This window comes from Anomaloglossus baeobatrachus, chromosome 5 (genome assembly GCF_048569485.1).
Source record: "Anomaloglossus baeobatrachus isolate aAnoBae1 chromosome 5, aAnoBae1.hap1, whole genome shotgun sequence".
Classification (NCBI taxonomy): Eukaryota; Metazoa; Chordata; class Amphibia; order Anura; family Aromobatidae; genus Anomaloglossus; species Anomaloglossus baeobatrachus.
This window is the reverse complement of record NC_134357.1, coordinates 569,187,891-569,208,681: the sequence shown is the minus strand read 5'-3', so window position 1 is coordinate 569,208,681 and position 20,791 is coordinate 569,187,891. Positions and strand designations below refer to the sequence as shown.

The 20,791-nt window shown below is 43.8% G+C and overlaps 1 protein-coding gene across 1 annotated transcript in view; it reads right to left on the bottom strand.

The window, feature by feature from the left end:
• Positions 1–20,441, bottom strand: part of LOC142313055 (uncharacterized) — an 85,624-nt gene extending 65,183 nt beyond the window's left edge. The window contains exon 1 of the mRNA XM_075352041.1: positions 20,382–20,441. The gene's annotated coding sequence lies outside the window, so the exon portion shown is untranslated. The remainder of the gene's footprint in view (positions 1–20,381) is intronic.
• Positions 20,442–20,791: the final 350 nt, after the last annotated feature.

The following is a 20,791-nucleotide window of genomic DNA, read 5'->3' as shown; positions in this document are numbered from 1 at the left end:
TGACAACACTATGAAAAGAGACATGTAAGATCAAGTATCACAGGCCGTCAGTTACCACATGTGAAAAATATCTCAGTGCTCCCTTAGTAAATATATATAATGAAATTTACAAACAAGATATTTATCGGTGAACGGGGTTGGCCCCTCCATGCTGTCATAGCATGGGGATATAGCTGATGGATAAATTGTCTGTAAATAATAAAAAGGGAGGAATTGTTATGGTTAATATTTTATATTACGTTTTGATTATCATTTAAGCAATTTATTTATGTTTAATTATTTTGTATTTTTGTATTAGCTTTATAAGTGTTATTCATAAAAGCAATAGCACTGGGTGTAATCACTTTAAAGAGGCCTTTGTCTAAAGTTTTTGTTACTGAAGGTCCAGAAAACTGGACAGATCTGGTTTTAAGGAATTCAGCAGGATCCATAATTTACGATTTTGTTATTTTCAACTTTCATTCCATTTTTGGTCATGTACTAAGCCGTCCCCTTATCTTTTGTGGTTTTAATAAACTACTGTTTGGGCATCTGAGATTCAGACAAAGCCTGGTACACGGACATTGACTGTGTGTTCTTGTGTTTGTCTCCGATGCATCGCTATTAATTGGACCAACATTGGCAGATCTGGAGATCACTTTGCATCTCACCCGAAATTAGCTCTCCCAGGAAAGGGGTTTCCACGACAGGGGCATTTCATGAGCAGGATGGATGGGGGCATTTCATGAGCAGGAGGGATGGGGGCATTTCATGAGCATGATGGATGGGGGCATTTCATGAGCAGGATGGATGGGGCATTTCATGAGCAGGATGGATGGGGGCATTTCATGAGCAGGATGGATGGGGGCATATCATGAGCAGGATGGATGGGGGGTATATTATTAGCAGGATGGGGGGTATATGAGCAGGATCATATACAAGGCAGGAGGATCCTTATCAGAATGGGGTACCTTAGTAGAGAATTTGGGGACATTACCCCCATAACAGTGTCAGCAGCAGATCCTCGCCCCATAACAGTGTGTCATGACCATATTTTTTGGTTAAAATTTTATTTTCCTATTTTCCTCCTCTAAAACCAGGGTGCGTCTTATGGTCAGGTGCGTCTTATAGTCCGAAAAATACACATATATAAATATATATACACATATATATATATATATATATATATATATATATATATATATATATATATATATATATATATATATATATATATATATATATATACACACACATACATACATACATACATACATACATATATATATATATATATATATATATATACATACACACACAACATGAAGAAGGATCCAGCAAGGCAGAATGACTCCAAAGGGGCAACAAAGGTTTTTTATTTTTTGTTTTTTTTCTCTGACTTTATTATCTAAGAATAAAAAATTCCAGAGCTCTTGACAAGCTGTTAAGTGCAAGGTATATGCAGTATGAACTACGCGTTTCGACGGACGCAGCCGCCTTCTTCACGGTCCCAAGACAAAACTGATGTACTAGCATGAAGAGGGCTTCTATATAGTTAGTTAGCCCAGCCCACGCAACCACTAGTGAGCTGACACATATGAGTTTGATTAGAAGAGACAACTCCTCAGACAGGTGAGCTGGTCTACAACCTTTATTTCAATATAATATAATATAAAAATTATAATATAATATAATATAATATAATATATATATATATATATATTATATATATACACACTGCAGGGTCCAGGGGAGGTGGGGGCAGCTCTGGAGCGGTGCTGGGGGCTTGTCAAAGCTGCAGGAGGGAGCCTTTGCTCTCCTGCTCCCGCTCATATAATATACACTGCCGCTGTCCATCACCGTGGTGCTGAAACCTCACCGTGGTGATGGGCTGGGGCAGCGGTGCATATTATATCTGCCTGCGCCCCCCTTTGATAGCACATGATCCCCCCTGTGTTAGATATGGACTCCATACTGCTGCCCATAGTAAAATATAAAAGCTTTTTACTTACCCCCTCCAGCGTTTCTCCCCGGTCTCCTGCTGCCGCTGTCATCAGGCACGCAGAGATTATATCACTCTGCTGTGCCGATCACATGACCGGCACCAAGAACCAGGAAGTGGAGGAGCTCAACCACACGGAGGGAGACACGAGGGAGGACAGTGCTGTGAAGGTAAGGAAAGAGTGTTTTATTTTACTATGGGCAGCAACATGGGGCCATATCTAACACAGGGGAGGTATGCCATCTATAGTGGCCATGGGCAGCACACATGGGGGCCATATCAAACACAGGGGAGGTGTGCCATCTATAGTGGCCATGGGCAGCACACATGGGGGCAATATCAAACACAGGGGAGGTGTGCCATCTATAGGGGCCATGGGCAGCACAGGGGGAAGTGTGCAATCCATTGGGGGCCATGGGCAGCACAGGGGAACATGTGCAATCCATAGGGGGCCATGGGCAGCACATGGGGACATGTGCCATCAATAAGGGGCAATAGGCAGCACAGAGGGACGTGTGCCATCCATAGGAGACCTGTGCCAGCTGTAGGAGACGTTTGCAATCCATAGGAGACCTGTGCCAGCTGTAGGAGGCATGTGCCATCTATAGGAGACCTGTGCCAGCTGTAGGAGACGTGTGCCATCTATAGGAGACCTGTGCCAGCTGTAGGGGACGTGTGCCAGCTATAGGGGATGTGTGCCAGCAATAGGAGACTTGTGCCAGGCTGCCAGCAATAGGGAACGCGTGCCAGCACTGGGGGACATGTGCCATAAATAGGGGACATGTGCCAGCAATAGGGGATGTGTGTCATCAATGGGGTACATGTGGCATCACTGGGGGACATATCCCAGCACAAGGGGGCTATATTCAATATAAGGGGGCCATATCCAGATTAAGGGGGGCTAATTTTAGGATGGGGGGGCTATGAGAGACATATACCCTATATGATTTGTTGTACGGACACTGGCATTATAAGATGGACCCCATTTAACATTAAAAAAAAAAAATTCTCTTTTCCTTCACCAAATTTGGGGGAGCGTCTTATAATCAGGTGCGTCTTATAAAGCGAAAAAATACGGTAAGTTTGGATTCTTTTTGTAGCAGGAAGCGATGAGTATTGCCTCCTATTGGGCTGGGATTCATTTTCATCAGACCTGCAAACGTTAAACAGTCGGGGCGCCGTAATGGTTTTCCCTGACATGTTTAAGGAGTCGGGGTGAGACGATTCATGTGGTGATAGATTTATAGTGTTCTCTAAATCTCACGTATAGGGGTCTAATAGTTTTTCCTATGTAAAGTCTCTTACAGGGACAGAGAATCAGAGACAGAGAAGTTTTTCTATTTTTCTATTCAGGTTTTTTTGTTTCTCGTTCGTGTATCGATTTCTGACCAACATCTCACTTAGATTAGTGCTCCTTCTGTATGAAATTAAAGGGCTGTTTTCTGCCATATCTGTCAAATCCTTATCTTTAGAAATTACATGCCAGTTCTTACGGATACTGGATTTGATCATGTCAAATAAGGGGGTATATTTAAAGTTAAAGACACATTGTTGTATCTGGACTTTTCCCTGTTGAAGTGCACCTGGAGAAAGCCGATGCTGTGTGCTCTTATAACAGCTCTCTTAAGAGAACAGTGGTGCCCGGTTATTTCTTCTTTTTGAATGTACAATAAAAGGGAATGGATGGGATAATGGGGGTTGTAGTGGGATGATTGTCGCGACACTACTGGCGGTACACGGCCAGGAATTAGCCGCCGCTGCTGTCGCTGTCCTCCAGGGCGGATGGTAGTAGCAGCAGAGATGGTTTTGCTCCCCACAGATGGAGCAGGCCCCGGGGAGGAGGATGAGGAAAGTGATGGTGGCAGTGGCCGTTGGCGCCGAAGCACGGGGCGCCAGCGCCGGTAATAAGAGTCCGAGTCAGCTGCTGCGGTTCCAGGTGTCTTTACTCACTATTCCAGTACAGTCCCAGAGTACCGGTCACCCGCTGTGATGGGCCCTGTCGACCTCGGATAAGTTTGAGGAAGCCACCGGTATTCTGAAAGTGTCCTTTCTAAGAGTTGCCCCTTCAGTAGTGAGGAACCCGGGCTGAGCTTTCCGCTCCATGCCTCAGGCCTCGTTAGAGAAAAGAAGAAGAGAGTGGTGTCGTGTCGCCAGAACTGAAGTCCTGACTTGACTGCTGGGTGTGTGTGAGTTGCTCCTACCTCTACGCCAAGTGGAACCCGCCCCCCAGGTGGTTGTCCTAGTGACCGGAAAGTCCCATGCTTCGTGATGGCCAACCCCCTGCCTACCCTAGTCAAGCTCCCCAGTGAGAAGGCTCCTAAGCTGTATGTAAGGTGTATGTGGAACACCGGTGATTAACCCCCTCCTTACCCAAGGTGAATACTGCACCTTAAATGAGGTGCAGCACCCTGTGGCGACTGGAGCCGCAGGGGCGCCACATACACACTCTTAAAAGTCGATTTCAACAATCCGGACAGGATTGGGCAGCTCGCCTACCCTGAATCCAGAAGAGCGGGCAAAGTGCTCGTCAATGATATTGGCCCTAGCACCACTGTCCAAAAACACCTTAATGGCCACCTCCTGGCCTCCAACCTTAACCCAGCGGGTAGCAGAGACTAAGTGACCATCATGGAGGAGATGCGTAAGCCCAGGCAGGAACCCCCCCCCATCCCCTTTGGCTTAGAATTTTCCGACGTCTTGTCTTTCTTAGGGATCCGAGTACAAACTGATGAAATGCCCCTTTTGTGTAGAAAAAACATCGCCCCAGTGTTGCTGCATGAGCACGACAGAGGTCTCTAAAGGAGATTTTGGAGCCACTGCTCCCTCCCAGGACATAGTAGTATCATGGGACCTCTGATGAAAAAGGTGGTAAATGCGGACAACCAACGCCATAGCAGACTCCAGAGAGGGAGGCGTTTCGTACATCACCAACGCCTCCTTGACACGCTCAGAAACACCATGAAGAAACTGGCTTCTAAGAGCAGGGTCATTCCATAGTGTTTTAACAAGCCAGCGCTGGAACTCTGCGCATAAGTCCTCCGCCGGTCGATTCCCCTGTTTCAGTGAACAGAGTGTGAATTTGGCCAAAGACACCTTATCGGGGTTGTCTTAAATCAAGCCAAGTGCTGAAAAAAAAATGTCCAATGTCCCAAACACCGGGGAATCGGAAGGTAAGGAAAAAACTCATGCTTGCGTGTCACTGCTGAGTAAGGACACAACAATACCAACACGCTGAGTCTCACCCACAGAGAAGAGGGAACGCAGGCAGAAGCAAAAGTACAGCTTGCATGCCTCCCAAAAGGAGACAAACTGACTGCGATCCCCGAAAACTGCTCGGGAAGTGGCAGCTTAGGCTCAGGAGAACTGATGACCACTATGTCCTGCGCCGTAGTGGCCGATTGAGCCAGTAGCTGCACAGCCCCCCTGAGCTCAGCTACCTGCAGTGTTAGCGCCTGCATTTGTTTGGGGAGACTGGTAACAGGATCCATAGGGAAAAAAGACGTGATGGTTGGATATAATGTCACGGGGGTGTACAGATGGATCAGGTGCACCTAGGCTGACCCTAGGACTGGGGTCCCTGCGCTGTCCCTTATCTCGAAGGTAGACATGATGGTAGCCAGGTTCCAGCCTCTAACATGGCCCTGTCTCCTGTCCAAGCCCTGACACTACTTCTCCCACCCAGGGAGAACTCTACAAATAGGCACAGACAAGGGTAAACAAAAACTCGCGCACTCAAACATAAAGAATAGACAGTATGTGAACTCGGGAGTAACGCAAAAGGGGTCGGAAATAAATACACAACTAGAGAACTCACACACCGCACGCAGTACCGCAACTTGTAGATCACCATATAACTGGATAAGCACAAGAACCAAGGAAGCAAAAAACTATATCCGGTACTCAGATCCAGGATCAAGAACTTTATAAAGAGTGCAAGCAGCTGAGGATGGTAATCACCCAGCAGATGACCACAAGCCAGCAGGAATTAACTCTTGCTGTACTGGAGAAAAGCACAGCCAGACCACGCACACCCAAGACAGGCTGTGCAACTACGGGATCGCAGGCTGCCTGTCGGACTCTGCAGTGTGAACAGAGACCGACGCCATGACACCCAGCGAGTGCAACTCAGAACACCGCTCAACACATGCAATCAGGGGGTGCCGAAAGATTAAAAATTGGCAGCCTGGGAGCTTCTGAAGGCACCCATTAACGCCACCTTAGTATACCAAAGGGAGGACGAAAAAGTGGATCATTTGTTGCGTGCCTGATAAGTAAATATTCCAAAAGTGTGATATGGTAATATTGTGCTTTCTTTAACTCCTTAGTGACAGAGTGCAATGGACTTATCAGCATTCCCCAACTGTCCTGTCCTCATCCCCCGGCGGGGACAGCGGCACTCTCACCTTCTCGGCCTTTCAGCGGTGGCTGCTCCTTCCCTTTTCCCTGCTGCCATCACCCGATGCCTGTGCAGACCGCACAGGCCTCCTGGGAGTGCTCTTAGGGAGCACGCAAACACATTTTTTTTTAATAAAGAGGTAGTACATCCCAAACCAAAAGTGCCTCTCTGCCATAGGCTGAGAGGCATCAGGTATTTAAAGGCACCTTCCCCTTAAGAAAGGTGCTTGGGCAACATGGTCTATAAGTTGCTATTTGTCAGGTCCCTAAATGCTGCTGCTGTTTAATGCTGTGTTCCATATTGCTAATACCGGTCTGTCTTCCAGTAACTGATGTAAACCGGCCACTGCGGCATCGTACACTGTTGACCAAGTCTGCTATTAGTGCTGCTGTAACGCACCGTCGATCAAGTCTGTTATACCATCCACTGCTACATTGTACCCTGTGTGCCAAGTCTGCTATACCAGTTGTTGCTGCATCGTATCCTATCAGTCAAGCCTGCTGTACCGGCCAGTGCTGATTCATACCATATCAGCCAAGCTTGCCACATCAGATGTCCCGGAGACACCTACCATATCAGTGACTGTGTGCCCAAACCCCTGGAGCCAGCTATCGCAGCGCCAGTCTTCCTGAGTGGCACCTGGATTCTACCTGTAGCACAACATCTTCACCTTTAGGAGGTTCTGGTGAAAACCTGTTGTGAAACCTTAGTCAAGCCCCTGTAGGTTTTCGGTGGGCTGTTGGGACCAGTGGGTTCACTCCCCGCTCACACCTGTGAGCATTACAGTTTGACCAGGCCATGGATCCCGCTGGCTCTAGTGCTGTCCTGCTTACTGGTCTGCAGCAGGAGGTGATCCGGCAACGATAACAGCAGGACCAGATTCTTACTCATATATGGTCACTAGACATCAGTTTTCAAGGCTTGTCTCAGTCTGCTGCTGTATCAGAGAGTAATAACGGAGAAGGTGTTTTATGCCACGCTATTCACCAGGCACAAGGACGGGACGATATTCAATGTTCCTTTATTGTAGCTTGAGTCTACGCGTTTCAGGAGCTCTGCTCCCTTCTTCAGGACATAAGGCACAAAATTAACATATCTGCTGCTGATTCACAGATCGCAGCATAAATACAAGACAAGGAAAAAAAAAAGGACACAAACGCCCCCAAAATAAAAAAATCGACGGGCTGCAATGACGCATATAACAGGAAAACATTAAAAAACGCCAAAAGAGAAAAGATTTCATGAAAAGGGATAGACATTCCTATAAAAAACATGTTACAAATTGATAAAAACGGAATACTATGGGTTAAATTAATTTAACCCATAATATTCCGTTTTTATCAATTTGTAACATGTTTTTATAGGAATGTCTATCCCTTTTCATGAAATCTTTTCTCTTTTGGCGTTTAATGTTTTCCTGTTATATGCGTCATTGCAGCCCGATTTTTTTATTTTGGGGGCGTTTGTGTCCTTTTTTTTTCCTTGTCTTGTATTTATGCTGCGATCTGTGAATCAGCAGCAGATATGTTAATTTTGTGCCTTATGTCCTGAAGAAGGGAGCAGAGCTCCTGAAACGCGTAGACTCTAGCTACAATAAAGGAACATTGAATATCTTCCCATCCTTGTGACTGGTGAATAGCGCGGCATAAAACCCCTTCTCCATTACTACTCTCTGTTATCTACCACGGGGGCTGCAGCAGAATTCACCTTAATATCACATGCTTATATAGGAGTTGTGACTGGCACAACTCTTTGAGGTGAGTGCAAATCTTCCACTTCTTTCGGTATATACCGGGTAAGACCCTATTGCGCTTTCTATTTCCACAGTTTTTTCTAATCTGCTGCTGTATTGGCTGTGGCTTCTACTCCAGCAGTAATTATGGATTCAAGCTCCGGTCCTCCTCTGTCATCTCCTGTATGGTATGATAGCGATTTCCAAATATGCAGGGGCTTCATGAGCCAGAGGTAAATGAACTTCAATTTTTTATCGCATCTGTTTGTCTAGGACTGGGCCAAAATGGACTTTATGCTATCGCACCTGACAGGCGAGCCCCTTTCCTGGATCAACCCACTGTGGGAGATCCAATCCTTCAGACCTGCCTATCTTCCTGGAGACGTTCTGCAAGGTGTTCGACAAGCTGGGTTGAGTCTCCTTGGAGGCATCCTAGCTCCTTAGACTCCGCCAAGGGAGTCTCACCGTAGGCCAGTATGCTGTTCGTTTCTGCATCTTGTCCTCCAAACTGGGCTGGAATAACGAAGCACAGGTGGATATATTCTAAGAAGGATTGCCTTCAAGAATAAAGGAGGAGCTAGCTGGATGAGATGTGTCATCCACTCTGGAAGACCTAGTATCACTGGCTATCCACATCGACCTGTGGTTCCAAGACCTATCCAAAAAAAAATCAACTGGGGTAAGAGGTCGTTGCGCCTGGCTCATGCCTTCCAGAGACTCATCATGCCGTGACCTGCAGTCGCCGCAACTCCTTCTGAGCCCAAGGAAGTGGATCACGTACATCCAGCGAAGTCCCGCTCTCAGATCTGTCGCACCAGAGAGGGGTGCTTACACGCAGTCCTACGCACCTTGTGGTGTACCTGGACGACATTCTGTTGTTCTTTCCTGATCTGCGTACACACAGGAGGAATGTTTGCCAGGTGCTACAGAGTTGTCTCTGCCAAGTTCGAGAAGTGCCTCTGAGCAGTCTTCCTTGCCTTTACTAGGCTAGATAATTTCAGGCTTGAGGATGGATCCAAACAAGGTATTGGCAGTGCTGAAGTGGCCTCGGCCCAATGGATTAAAAGCAATCCTCGGTTTCGTCAACTTTTATCATCAGTTCATCCCGCAATTGTCCCCATCCCTGATACGAAAGGGGGCGAATCCAAAAGTATGGACTCCAGAAGTGGATAGTGCGTTTATCGTCCTCAAGCAGGACTTCTCTTTTGCGCGCTGTTACACAGACCAGAGATTATTAGGCAGTTCCTCCTAGAAGTGGATGCTTCATCCTCTAGTGTCAGTGAGGTCCTCACACAGAAATCGGCTGCTGGTAAGACTGTAACCTGCAGTTTCTTTTCCAAGACCTTCTTTCTATCTGAGCGCAACTACTTGATTGGCGATCGAGAACTGCTGGCAATTAAGAGCGCTCTGGAGGAGTGGGGGAAAAAAAAGTATTTAATCAGCCACCAATTGTGCAAGTTCTCCCACTTAAAAAGATGAGATAGGCCTGTAAGTGATATCATAGGTAGACCACAACTATGAGAGACAAAATGAGAAAACAAATCCCAGAAAATCACCTTCTGATTTGGCAAAAACTTTTTTTTGCATTTTTGCAAATTATGGTGGAAAATACGTATTTAATCACCTAAAAACATTCAAGATTTCTGGCTCTCACAGACCTGTAACTTTTTCTTTAAGAGGCTCCTCTGTCCTCCACTCATTGCCTGTAGTAATTGCACCTGTGTGAACTTATCAGTATAAAAGGCACCCGTCCACAATCTCAACCAGTCACACTCCAAACTCCACTATGGGGAAGACCAAAGTGCTGGCGAAGGACACCAGAAACAAAATTGTAGCCCTGCACCAGGCTGGGAAGACTGAATCTGCAATAGGCAAGCAGCTTGGTGTGATGAACTCAACTGTGGGAGAAATAAAAAGAAAATTATAGACATACAAGACTACTGATAATCTCCCTTGATCTGGGGCTCCATGCAAGAGCTCACAGCATTGGGACAAAATGATCAAAACCTAGTGAATGACCTGCATAGAGCTGGGACCACCGTAACAAAGGCTACCATCAGTAACACACTACGCCACCAAAGACACAGAATCTGCAGTGCCAGACATGTTCCCCTGCTTAAGCCAGTACATGTCGGGGCCCGTCTGAAGTTTCCTAGAGAGCATGTAGATTATCCAGAAGATTATTGGGAGAATGTCATATGGTCTGATGAAACCAAAGTAGAACTGTTTGGTAGAAACAACTCGTAGAGTTTGAAGGAGACAGAAAGCTGAGTTGCATCCAAAGAACACCATATTTAGTGTGAAGCATGGGGGTAGCAACATCATGCTATAGGGCTATTTCTCTGCAAAGGGACCAGGATGACTGAATAGTGTACATGAAAGAATAAATGGTTCCATGTATCGTGAGATTTTGAGTGCAAACCTCCTTCTATCAACAAGGGCATTGAAGATGAAACACGGCTGGGTCTTTCAGCACGATAATGATCCCAAGTACACTGCCAGGGCAATGAAGGAGTGGCTTCGTAAGAAGTATATGAAGGTCCTGGAGTGGTGTAGCCAGTCTCCAGATCTCAACCCCATAAAAAAACTTTGGAGGGAGTTGAATGTCTGTGTTGCCCAGCAACAGGCTCAAAACATCACTGCTCTAGAGAAGATCTGCATGGAAGAATGGACCAACATACCACCAACAGTGTATGCTAACCTTGTGAAGACTTACAGAAAACGTTTGACCTCTGTCATTGCCAACAAAAGATATATAACAAAATATTGAGATGAACTTTTGTTATTGACCAAATACTTATTTTCCACCATAATTTGCAAAAACAAATCTTGACAAATCAGACGGTGATTTTCTGGATTTGTTTTCTCATTTTGTCTCACATAGTTGTGGTCTACCTATGATCTCAAATTGCAGGCCTCTCTCATCTTTTTAAATGGGAGTATTTGCACAATTGGCGGCTGACTAAATACTTTTTTCCCCACTGTATCTACTGTAGGGAGCGAAGTATCCAGCCATGATCTACACCGACCACAAAAAATTGGCCTACCTACAGTCAGCTCAGAGGCTGAATCTGCGCCAAGCACAGTGGTCGTTATTCTTCGCCTGCTTCAATTTCGTTAGGGACTTTCGTCCGGCATAGAAGAACGTCAAGGCAGATGCACTGTTCAGGTCCTTTCTGTGAACCACATTAAGAGGAAGAGCCTCAACACATTATCGAGCCATCCAAGATGCTCATGGTGGCTCCAGTAGACATGTCTCAAGTTCCTCCTGGAAAAATGTTCATCGCTTAAGCAGACTGGAAGCATGTTCTTCAGTAGGGTCATTACTCCAAGTTGGCCGGTCACACTGGAAAAAAATTAGTCCATTCAGCTGATCTCTCAGCATTACTGGAGGCCAATGTCGCGTCAAGATGTTGTGGAGTTTCTTTCAGCCTGTTCCTTGTGCTCGCAACAAGATCCCTAAGCAGCTGACTGCTGGACGACTACTGCCCATACCAATGCAGCATATATTGATGGACTTTATCACCAACCTGCCGAAGTCCTCTGGGTGCCCCGTCATCTGGGTAGTAGTGGACAGATTCGACAAAATGTCCCATTTCACTCAGCTGACTGGTTTGCCACAATTCATCCAGCAGATCTTTTGGCTGCATGGCCTACCACTTCACATCGTGTCCGACAAAGGCATCCAGTTCTCGTTTCTGTTCTGGAGGGCTGCCTGTGAACTGTTAGATGTCACCTTGGGATACTCGTCTGCCTACCACCATCTGCAGTTCAAGGGTCAAGTAGAGTGAGTCAACCGGATCCTATGATTTTCTTGAGACACTTCGTCAATAAATGCCCACAGTGATAGGGTCAAGTTCCTTCCATGGGCGGAACACTCATACAATAACATGAGTGAATCCTCCGCTAAATCTCCATGTCACAGTTTATGGACAGTAGCCCAAAATCCCGTTTCCAGTGGCGATCACCTCAGACAACCCAACGGCTGATACCCTCATCAAGCCTTTCTCCGAAATCTGGTCGGAAACCAAGTCCTCTCTGGACCACGCTTCCATGCGAATAAATAGGTATGCGGATAAGAGACTCCTGGACCCTCCTTTATTCCGTCCTGGAGCCAAGGTATAACGCTCTTCCAGGTACGTCCGCCTCAAGTTGCCACCCTATAAGTTGGGCCCCTGCTTTATCTGTCCCTTCGAGGTGCTCCAGACCATCAATATGGTATCCTAAAAAGTTAAAGCTCCCTGCTTCCTTAAGTATTTCCAACTCGTTCCGTGCGTCTCTCCTCAAACCCATCATCCTGAGCACAGATGAGTGAACCTTTGAAAGTTTGGTTTGGAGGGCACAGTCGAACCTTAGATTAGGTTCGGTTTGTGACCCTGACTTGACCCGAACCTCAATGGAAGTCACTAATTTGGCAGTTTAGGTCTCCACCCACATGCAGCCAACCATAAGCAAAACACTTCTGGGGGAGGGTGGACAGGTTTTTTCAAATTTTTGTGTGTGTGTGCGCGCACTACATCTGATCATGCTGATTTTTCCTCCAGTGCGAGCCGATCAAATGCTACAAGCATCTCGTACAGGGCTGAGCATCAATCATACTCAAGCACACCGCTGCTCGCTTGAGTGCTTTGCACTCGTAACTCGCTCGAACTTCGAACTCTGGGTTTTTTTAGTCTGTGTTTGAACCCGAACCTTGAACTTGAGGTTCGCTCATCTCTAATCCTGAGCCATTACTTCAGAGATCCAAGTACCACGTCTCTCCCGATTAATAATGAAGAGATCTTTGAGGAAAAATCCATCCTTGCTGTAAAAGGGTTCGAGGTAAAACCTTCTTTGAAGGGGTTTGGTCTGTAGGAGAGGTCATGAGAGCCCAGGGAGACTATTAATGACCCTCTTCTCATTAAGAGATTTCTGGAAAAGAGGGGGGCATAAGAGTGGGATACTGTAACGCCCTTACCGGTGTCCCCTCATTGTTCTGCCCCCCCCCCCACCTTCCTGGCCGCGCAAAGGTGGCTGCTCTGTCCCTGATCCCTGGGGCCTGTGTACGCCGCACAGGCCTTCTGGGAGTGCTCTTAGAGCATTTAGCCTCAAATATTTTACTTTTCTCTAGAGGGAACACTAAAATGGAACCACACAATGTGTTATCCACTTTCTTCTGAGTGTGGCGATACTCCACATGTAGTAAAAGAAAAAGTTCTGTTTGGACAAACGGCAGAGCTCGGAAACGAAGAAGCGACATTTAGCATTTAGAGGGTAAATTTGGCTGGAATACATGGCAGACACCATGTCTCATTTAACCCTTGAGGTATCAAAAAATAGCAGAACCCCCCCCCCCCCCCCCACAAATGAACCCATTTTGGAAAATAGACCCATCAAGGAATTCATCTAGGTTATGTTGACAGGGTATTGATCCAGGGAACTAGTCTGATTGCCGGATGTGGAGTCAGGAAGGAAATTTTTTCCCCATTGGAACTGGTTTGCCACATTGGGGTTTTTTTGCCTTCCTCTGGATCAACATGTTAGGCTACGGGTTGAACTAGATGGACTTAGAGTCTCCCTTCAACCTTAAAAACTATGATACTATGATCACGTTGAACTCATAGGTGCTTCAAAGAACTTTTTAAAATGTAGAGGTGAAAACATTTTGATATGAAACAAAAAAATATTTTTTTTCACTAAAATACTGTGTTAGCACCAAATTCATAATTGACACAGAAGGATAGTAAAAAAAATGGACTTCATAATTTGCAATTTCTACCGAACAGAGAAAACACAGTAATATCTCGAATGTGGTCAAAAACTAATGTGTAGTCAAAAAGCAAAGAGTGCTAACTTTTGGAATACAAATTTCGACAATGCATTGCATTTCCAGAGCCCCTGAAGTGTCAAAAAAGCAGAAACACCCACAAGTGACCACATTTGCAAAGTAAACCCCATTGTGAATTCATCTTTGGGTGTGGTGAGCATTTTTAAACACACAAACTACATCACAGAAATTTTTAAGGTTGGGCAGTGCAAAGGAAAAGCCTAGGGTTTTTCTAGTAAAATTTTACTTTAGCCTCAAAGTTTTAATTCACACAAGAGGTAATAGAACAAAATGGAAAGAACAACTTATTAAGCAATTCTTCCTAAATGTGGTGGTATCCCATATGTGGTTGGACACTACTGTTTGAGCACACGACAGCGATTGGATATTACTTGGCTTTTGGAAGGCAGATTCCGTTTGAATAGATTGTGGGGTCCATTAGCTGAGCTCCTGAGGTGTCAGATAAGCAGAAAGCGCCACAAATTACTTCATACTGGAAACTTCACTGCTTAAATAATTTATGTAGGGGTTTAGAAAGTATTTTGAACCTACAGCTGCCTCACAGAATTTTATAACATTGGGACATATAAATATAACATTTTAGAGAGTCTTTGTTTTGCTAGTGATGTGGGAACTCCCTATATTTCCAGTGACCAATGACAGACCTGAGTGAAAGGCGATTGCATCAGAAGAGTTAGGGGTTTGACTGGTAACATTTTGGGGTACATAACATGTTTGATTGCTTTCAGTGTACACCGTGTGCAGAATTATTAGGCAAGTTGTATTTTAGAGGGTTTTTTGTATTATTGATCAACAACTATGTTCTCAATCATCCCAAAAGACTCATAAATATCAAAGCTTAACATTTTTGGAAGTTGGAGTGGGTTTTTTTTAGATTTGGCTATCTTAGGAGGATATCTGTTTGTGCAGGTAACTATTACTGTGCATAATTATTAGGCAACTTAATAAAAACCAAATATATTCCCATCTCACTTGTTTATTTTCACCAGGTAAACCAATATAACTGCACACAATTTAGAAATAAACATTTCTGACATGCAAATTCAAACCCCCAAAAAATTAGTGACCAATATAGCCACCTTTCTTTATGATGACACTCAGCAGCCTACCATCCATAGATTCTGTCAGTTGCTTGATCTGTTTTCGATCAACATTGCGTGCAGCAGCCACCACAGACTCCCAGACACTGTTCCGAGAGCTGTACTATTTTCCTCCTTGTAGATCTTACATTGTATGAGGGACAATAGGTTCTCTATGGGGTTCAGATCAGGTGAACAAGGGGGCCATGTCATTATTTCTTCATCTTTTAGACCTTTATCGGCCAGCCACGCTGTGGAGTAGTTGGATGCATGTGATCGAGCATTGTCCTGCATGACAATCACGTTTTTCTTGAACGATACCGACTTCTTCCTGTACCACTGCTTGAAGAAGTTGTATTCCAGAAACTGGCAGTAGGTCTGGGAGTTGAGCTTCACTCCATCCTCAACCCGAAAAGGTCCCATAAGTTCATCTTTGATAATACCAGCCCATACCAGTACCCCATTTCCACCTTGCTGGTGTCTGAGTCAGAGTGGAGTTCTCTGCCCTTTATTGAACCAGCCTCTGGCCCATCAAGAGTCACTCTCATTTCATCAGTCCATAAAACCTTTGAAAAATCAGTCTTAAGATATTTCTTGGCCCAGTCTTGACGTCTTATCTTATGTTTCTTGTTAAAATGTGGTCTTTTGTCAACCTTCCTTACTTTGGCCATGTCCCTGAGTATGGCACACCTTGTCCTTTTTGATACTCCAGTAACGTTGCAGCTCTGAAATATGGCCAAAATGGTGGCAAATGGCATCTTCACGCTTGATTTTCCTCAATTCATGGGCAGTTATTTTGGGCATTTTTTGCCCAACACGCTTCTTGCGACCCAGTTGGCTATTTGGCATGAAACGCTTGATTGTTCGGTGAGCACGCTTCAAAAGTTTGGCAATTTCAAGACTGCTGCATCCCTCTGCAAGACATCTCACAATTTTGGACTTTTCAGAGCTCGTCAAATCTCTCTTCTGACCCATTTTGCCAAAGGAAGGGAAGTTGCCTAATAATTAAACACACCTTATATAGGGTGTTGATGTCATTACACCACACCCCTCCTCATTACAGAGATGCACATCACCTGATTTACTTAATTGGTAGTTGGCTCTCAAGCTTGGAGTAGGACAACATGTCTTGCAAACAAAATGAATGAATTGGAGACTCTTATGTCAACCATGGATTATGATGTGGTGGGCATTACGGAAACCTGGCTGGATGAAAGCCATGACTGGGTGACAAACATACAGCGTTATAGTACATTTAGGAGGGACAGGAAAGACAGAAAAGGTGGTGTGTATATTTATCAAATCTAACCTAAAACCTGTGTTGAATGATGACATTGCGGGGAACTGCAACAATGTAGAGTCAGTATGGGTAAATGTACATTGTGAGGGTAATAATGGAAAAATGCTAATTGGAGTTTGCTATAAGCCTCCTAACATACCTGAACAAATAGAGGGAGAAATGCTGGAACAAATTGAAAAGTCAGCTAATAATAATAATAATCGGGTTCTTATTATGGGGGATTTCAACTATCCAGACATACAGTGGGACATAGAATCTTCTGGTTGTGCTAAAAGCTGTAAATTCTTATCTACCATTCAAGACCATTTCCTCTCTCAGATGGTAGATGAACCGACGAGGGGAGATAATTTGCTAGATCTGGTCCTGTCAAATAGACCGGAGACAATTTCAGATCTACAGGTTCAGGAGCACTTGGGCACCAGCGATCATAATATGGTAAGCTTCAACGTAATATTCAATAGAACATTTCAAAGGGGAAATGCTAAAACCTGGAATTTTAGGAAAGCTGATTTCAACAAATTAAGGGAAGAGCTTAAATGTGTAGATTGGGACAAAGTCATGGTAACTGGGGATACTGAACATAAATGGGGAAAGTTTAAGGATATACTGCTAGAGTCCTGTAAAAAACGTATACCCTCTGGTAATAAAATGTCCCGGAATAAAAAGAAACCACTATGGATAAATAAGACTGTACAAAGTATAATAAAACAAAAACAAAGGGCGTTTAAAATCTTGAATGCTGAGAATACAGAAATAGCATTTCAGGAGTATAAAGATATCAATAGGAAATGCAAAAAAGAAATCAAACAAGCAAAACTAGCTACTGAAACAAAAATCGCCAATGGCATTAAAATAAATCCCAAAATCTTTTATAAATACATTAATGCCAAAAGGAAAACAAAGGATAGTATTGGTCCCTTAAAATATAACAACAAGTTAGTTATAGAGGACAAACAAAAGACTGAGATATTAAATAGGCATTTCTCATTTGTGTTCACCAAGGAACTGACTGTACCAGGGATCATTCAACAAGTGAAAAATCAAAGTTCCCCACCAGATATAATTAATTTAACACAAGAAGAAGTACGCCTACATCTGAGTAAATTAAACATTGACAAATCCCCAGGGCCAGATGGCATTCATCCACGAATATTGAGGGAATTGAGCTCCGTAATTGACAGACCGCTGTATCTTATCTTTTTAGACTCGCTTGTAACAGGGTTGGAGCCTCAGGATTGGAGGATTGCTGATGTGGTACCGATATTTAAGAAAGGTAAGAGGGTAGATCCAGGCAACTACCGTCCAGTAAGCCTGACATCAGTAGTATGCAAAGTTTTTGAGGGCATTTTAAGGAAAGACATGCAAAAATATGTTGCAGAAAATAATATAATAACTGACAAACAGCATGGATTCATGAAAGATAAGTCGTGTCTAACCAACCTGTTGGGGTTCTATGAGGGGGTAAGTGCAAACCTGGATATTGGTAATGCAGCTGACGTGATTTATTTGGACTTTGCAAAGGAATTTGATACTGTACCACATAATAGCCTTATACTAAAGCTCCAGAAGCAAGGACTAGGGGAAACTATATGCAACTGGGTAAGGAATTGGCTAAAAGATAAAAAACAAAGAGTAGTCATAAATGGTACATTCTCTAAATGGGCTATAGTCAGCAGTGGGGTGCCGCAGGGATCTGTGCTAGGACCAATTCTTTTTAATCTCTTTATTAATGACCTTGTGGATGGGATTGATAGTAAAGTGTCAGTCTTTGCTGATGATACCAAACTATGTAGGATATTAAAAACTGACCTTGATAGTACAATATTACAAAAAGATCTGGATAAGATTTCACAATGGGCAAATATTTGGCAAATGAGATTTAATGTTGATAAATGTAAAGTAATGCACCTAGGACGTAGTAATCCAATAACTGCGTATACATTAAATGGAAGTAAACTTGGGACTACAGATCAGGAGAAGGACTTGGGTATTCTCATTACAAATAAGCTGAGCAGCAGCACTCAATGTCAAGCAGCAGCTGCAAAAGCAAACAAGATTCTAGGGTGTATAAAAAGAGAGATTAGATCCCGTAATCCCAACGTATTGTTACCCATCTATAAATCACTTGTAAGGCCACATCTGGAATATGGGATCCAGTTTTGGGCTCCACATTTTAAAAAGGACATTCAGAAGTTAGAGTCAGTTCAAAGGCAGGCAACTAGACTACTGCAAGGAATGGAAGGCCTCCCAAATGATGACAGGTTGAAAAAGTTAGATATGTTTAGCTTAGAAAAAAGACGTCTCAGAGGAGATCTCATTTATATGTATAAATACATGTGTGGTCAATATAAAGGACTGGCACATGACTTATTTCTTCCAAAGTCAATACTAAGGACCAGGGGACACTCACTGCGAGTGGAAGAAAAGCGATTCCGACAGCTAAATAGGAAAGGGTTCTTTACAGTTAGAGCAGTCAGACTGTGGAATGCCCTACCACAAGAGGTAGTAATGGCAGATACTATAACAGCTTTTAAAAAAGGGCTGGATGATTTCCTCAGTACACACAACATTGTTGGTTATAAATGACAGTGACCAAATGTAGAACTGGTGGAGGAAGGTTGAACTAGATGGACCTAGGTCTTTTTTCAACCTTAGTAACTATATGTATAAAAAGTATCATGTGATTAAAATACTCATTTGCCTAATAATTCTGCATACAGTGTAAAGGTCGGCTCATACTCTTGTGTTCTACACTGAGCACTTACGTCAGGGTTTCCTTGTAAATCCCACAAAATTTTGATTTAGATGAAATCCCAACGGAACCACTCAATATAATGAGGCACATGGAGACACGTTGGAATCTGTTTGGAGTGGTGGCATCCATCTTTTTTAGACAAGCACAGAACTGTGAGGCACCTCAAAAGCAGCACGCACAAGCTCTGTCATTCTTCCATGGTCATGATGTGAACAAGGTCTGTGCGCAAAAACGTTGGCCTATTTATCTATACAAATACATTGACGATAAACTTTTAAGTTATCTGCATAGGAGTTTCGCGGTAATCCACCTTTTCTATTATATCTCCTCTACTGAGCATCTAAATACATTTAATTGGTGTGTCAGCCATTATTGTTACTACAACCGCATAGTAGTCGAGGTTAAATAAAATCTTCATCCGCTTTGCCTTCTTCCTTTTGGTACATTACGTTGGAATTTTTCTGACTCACAGAGCAGCATCAGCTAGAAATTCTCATTAGACGTTAACAGTTTTGCTTTTCACAACCTCATAAGGTGGGTAAATATCGCAACACTAATGCTACAGGTATCCGGTTAATGCAATATACTGCGCTCTTTTGTCATCTCACAGCCTATTAACGCCCTCTTAGTGCTCAACATTAATAAACTAAAAAAAAAATCTAATTTCAATGATTAAATCTACTAGTGAGGAACAGTGTGGACTAGATATTTATCAACAGCCTCATGATATCACTGCCTGCCTGTTCACCATGATTCAAACTGCAGGGATGAAGAAGCAAGTGCAATAACAACTACACCTCCAGACATCTCCTGCCTGTCCATTACGTTTTGTACTGTGCTGCTCCTGAGATGGAGTATTTGAGTTTTCTCCCCTCTATGACGCGGCCTTCCTATGATTGGATAGTGTCAGAGTGGAAACAGTAACACCCACCCCAAAGGAATCTCTGCAATCACACTTTTGTTGAACGGGAGTTTTGGCTGAAAAATAAATTTACAAATTGGACACCCCAGACTTCAGTAGACCATATCTCCGCAATACGGAGGACAAAAAAAACTATGTAATTAGCTACTCTCCCCTGTGTAGTGATATAAACAGTTTAAACTAAAAAATATTATGAAAGATCCTTTTTAATTGCCTGCAGATAAGTGGACATCCAAAATCTGAGAACATCACCAATGCTTAATAGACTGAAGAGTGCATATTGTGTAAGGTGAGGACGCAGAACAGAGTACAGGTTCAATAAAAGGCCTATAAAGTCAAACACAATTGTACCAACCAGTGAATAAGTAAACATAGAGGCCATTACTCACTTGGGCGATTATCTGTAGGAATCTCCTCTTTACTCCGCTCATCACCCCTCACATATGTCTCTGCAGTATTAATATGGGGCAGATCTTCCCCCTGAAACAAATATTGTAAAAGTCACAGACAGATGGAGAAGTCCCATCTATGATCAGCTCTAATCCTGCCATCTCCACCGCTCTCATTACACAAGTATAACACATATAATACTGGAGGATAAAACAAGACTGAGCACAAGACCTTCACAGCCGTCTACACATCATAGGGAGATTTCATGGCCCCTTCTCTCCATCTACCTGATGATCCTGAGGAACATCGGGAGCTTCTTGTTTACAGTCCTGTGGGAGAAGAGGACGGGGACATCTCTCTGGTGTTGTCCTCTTACTGGATAGACCTGGAGGAGACACATACAGGGACT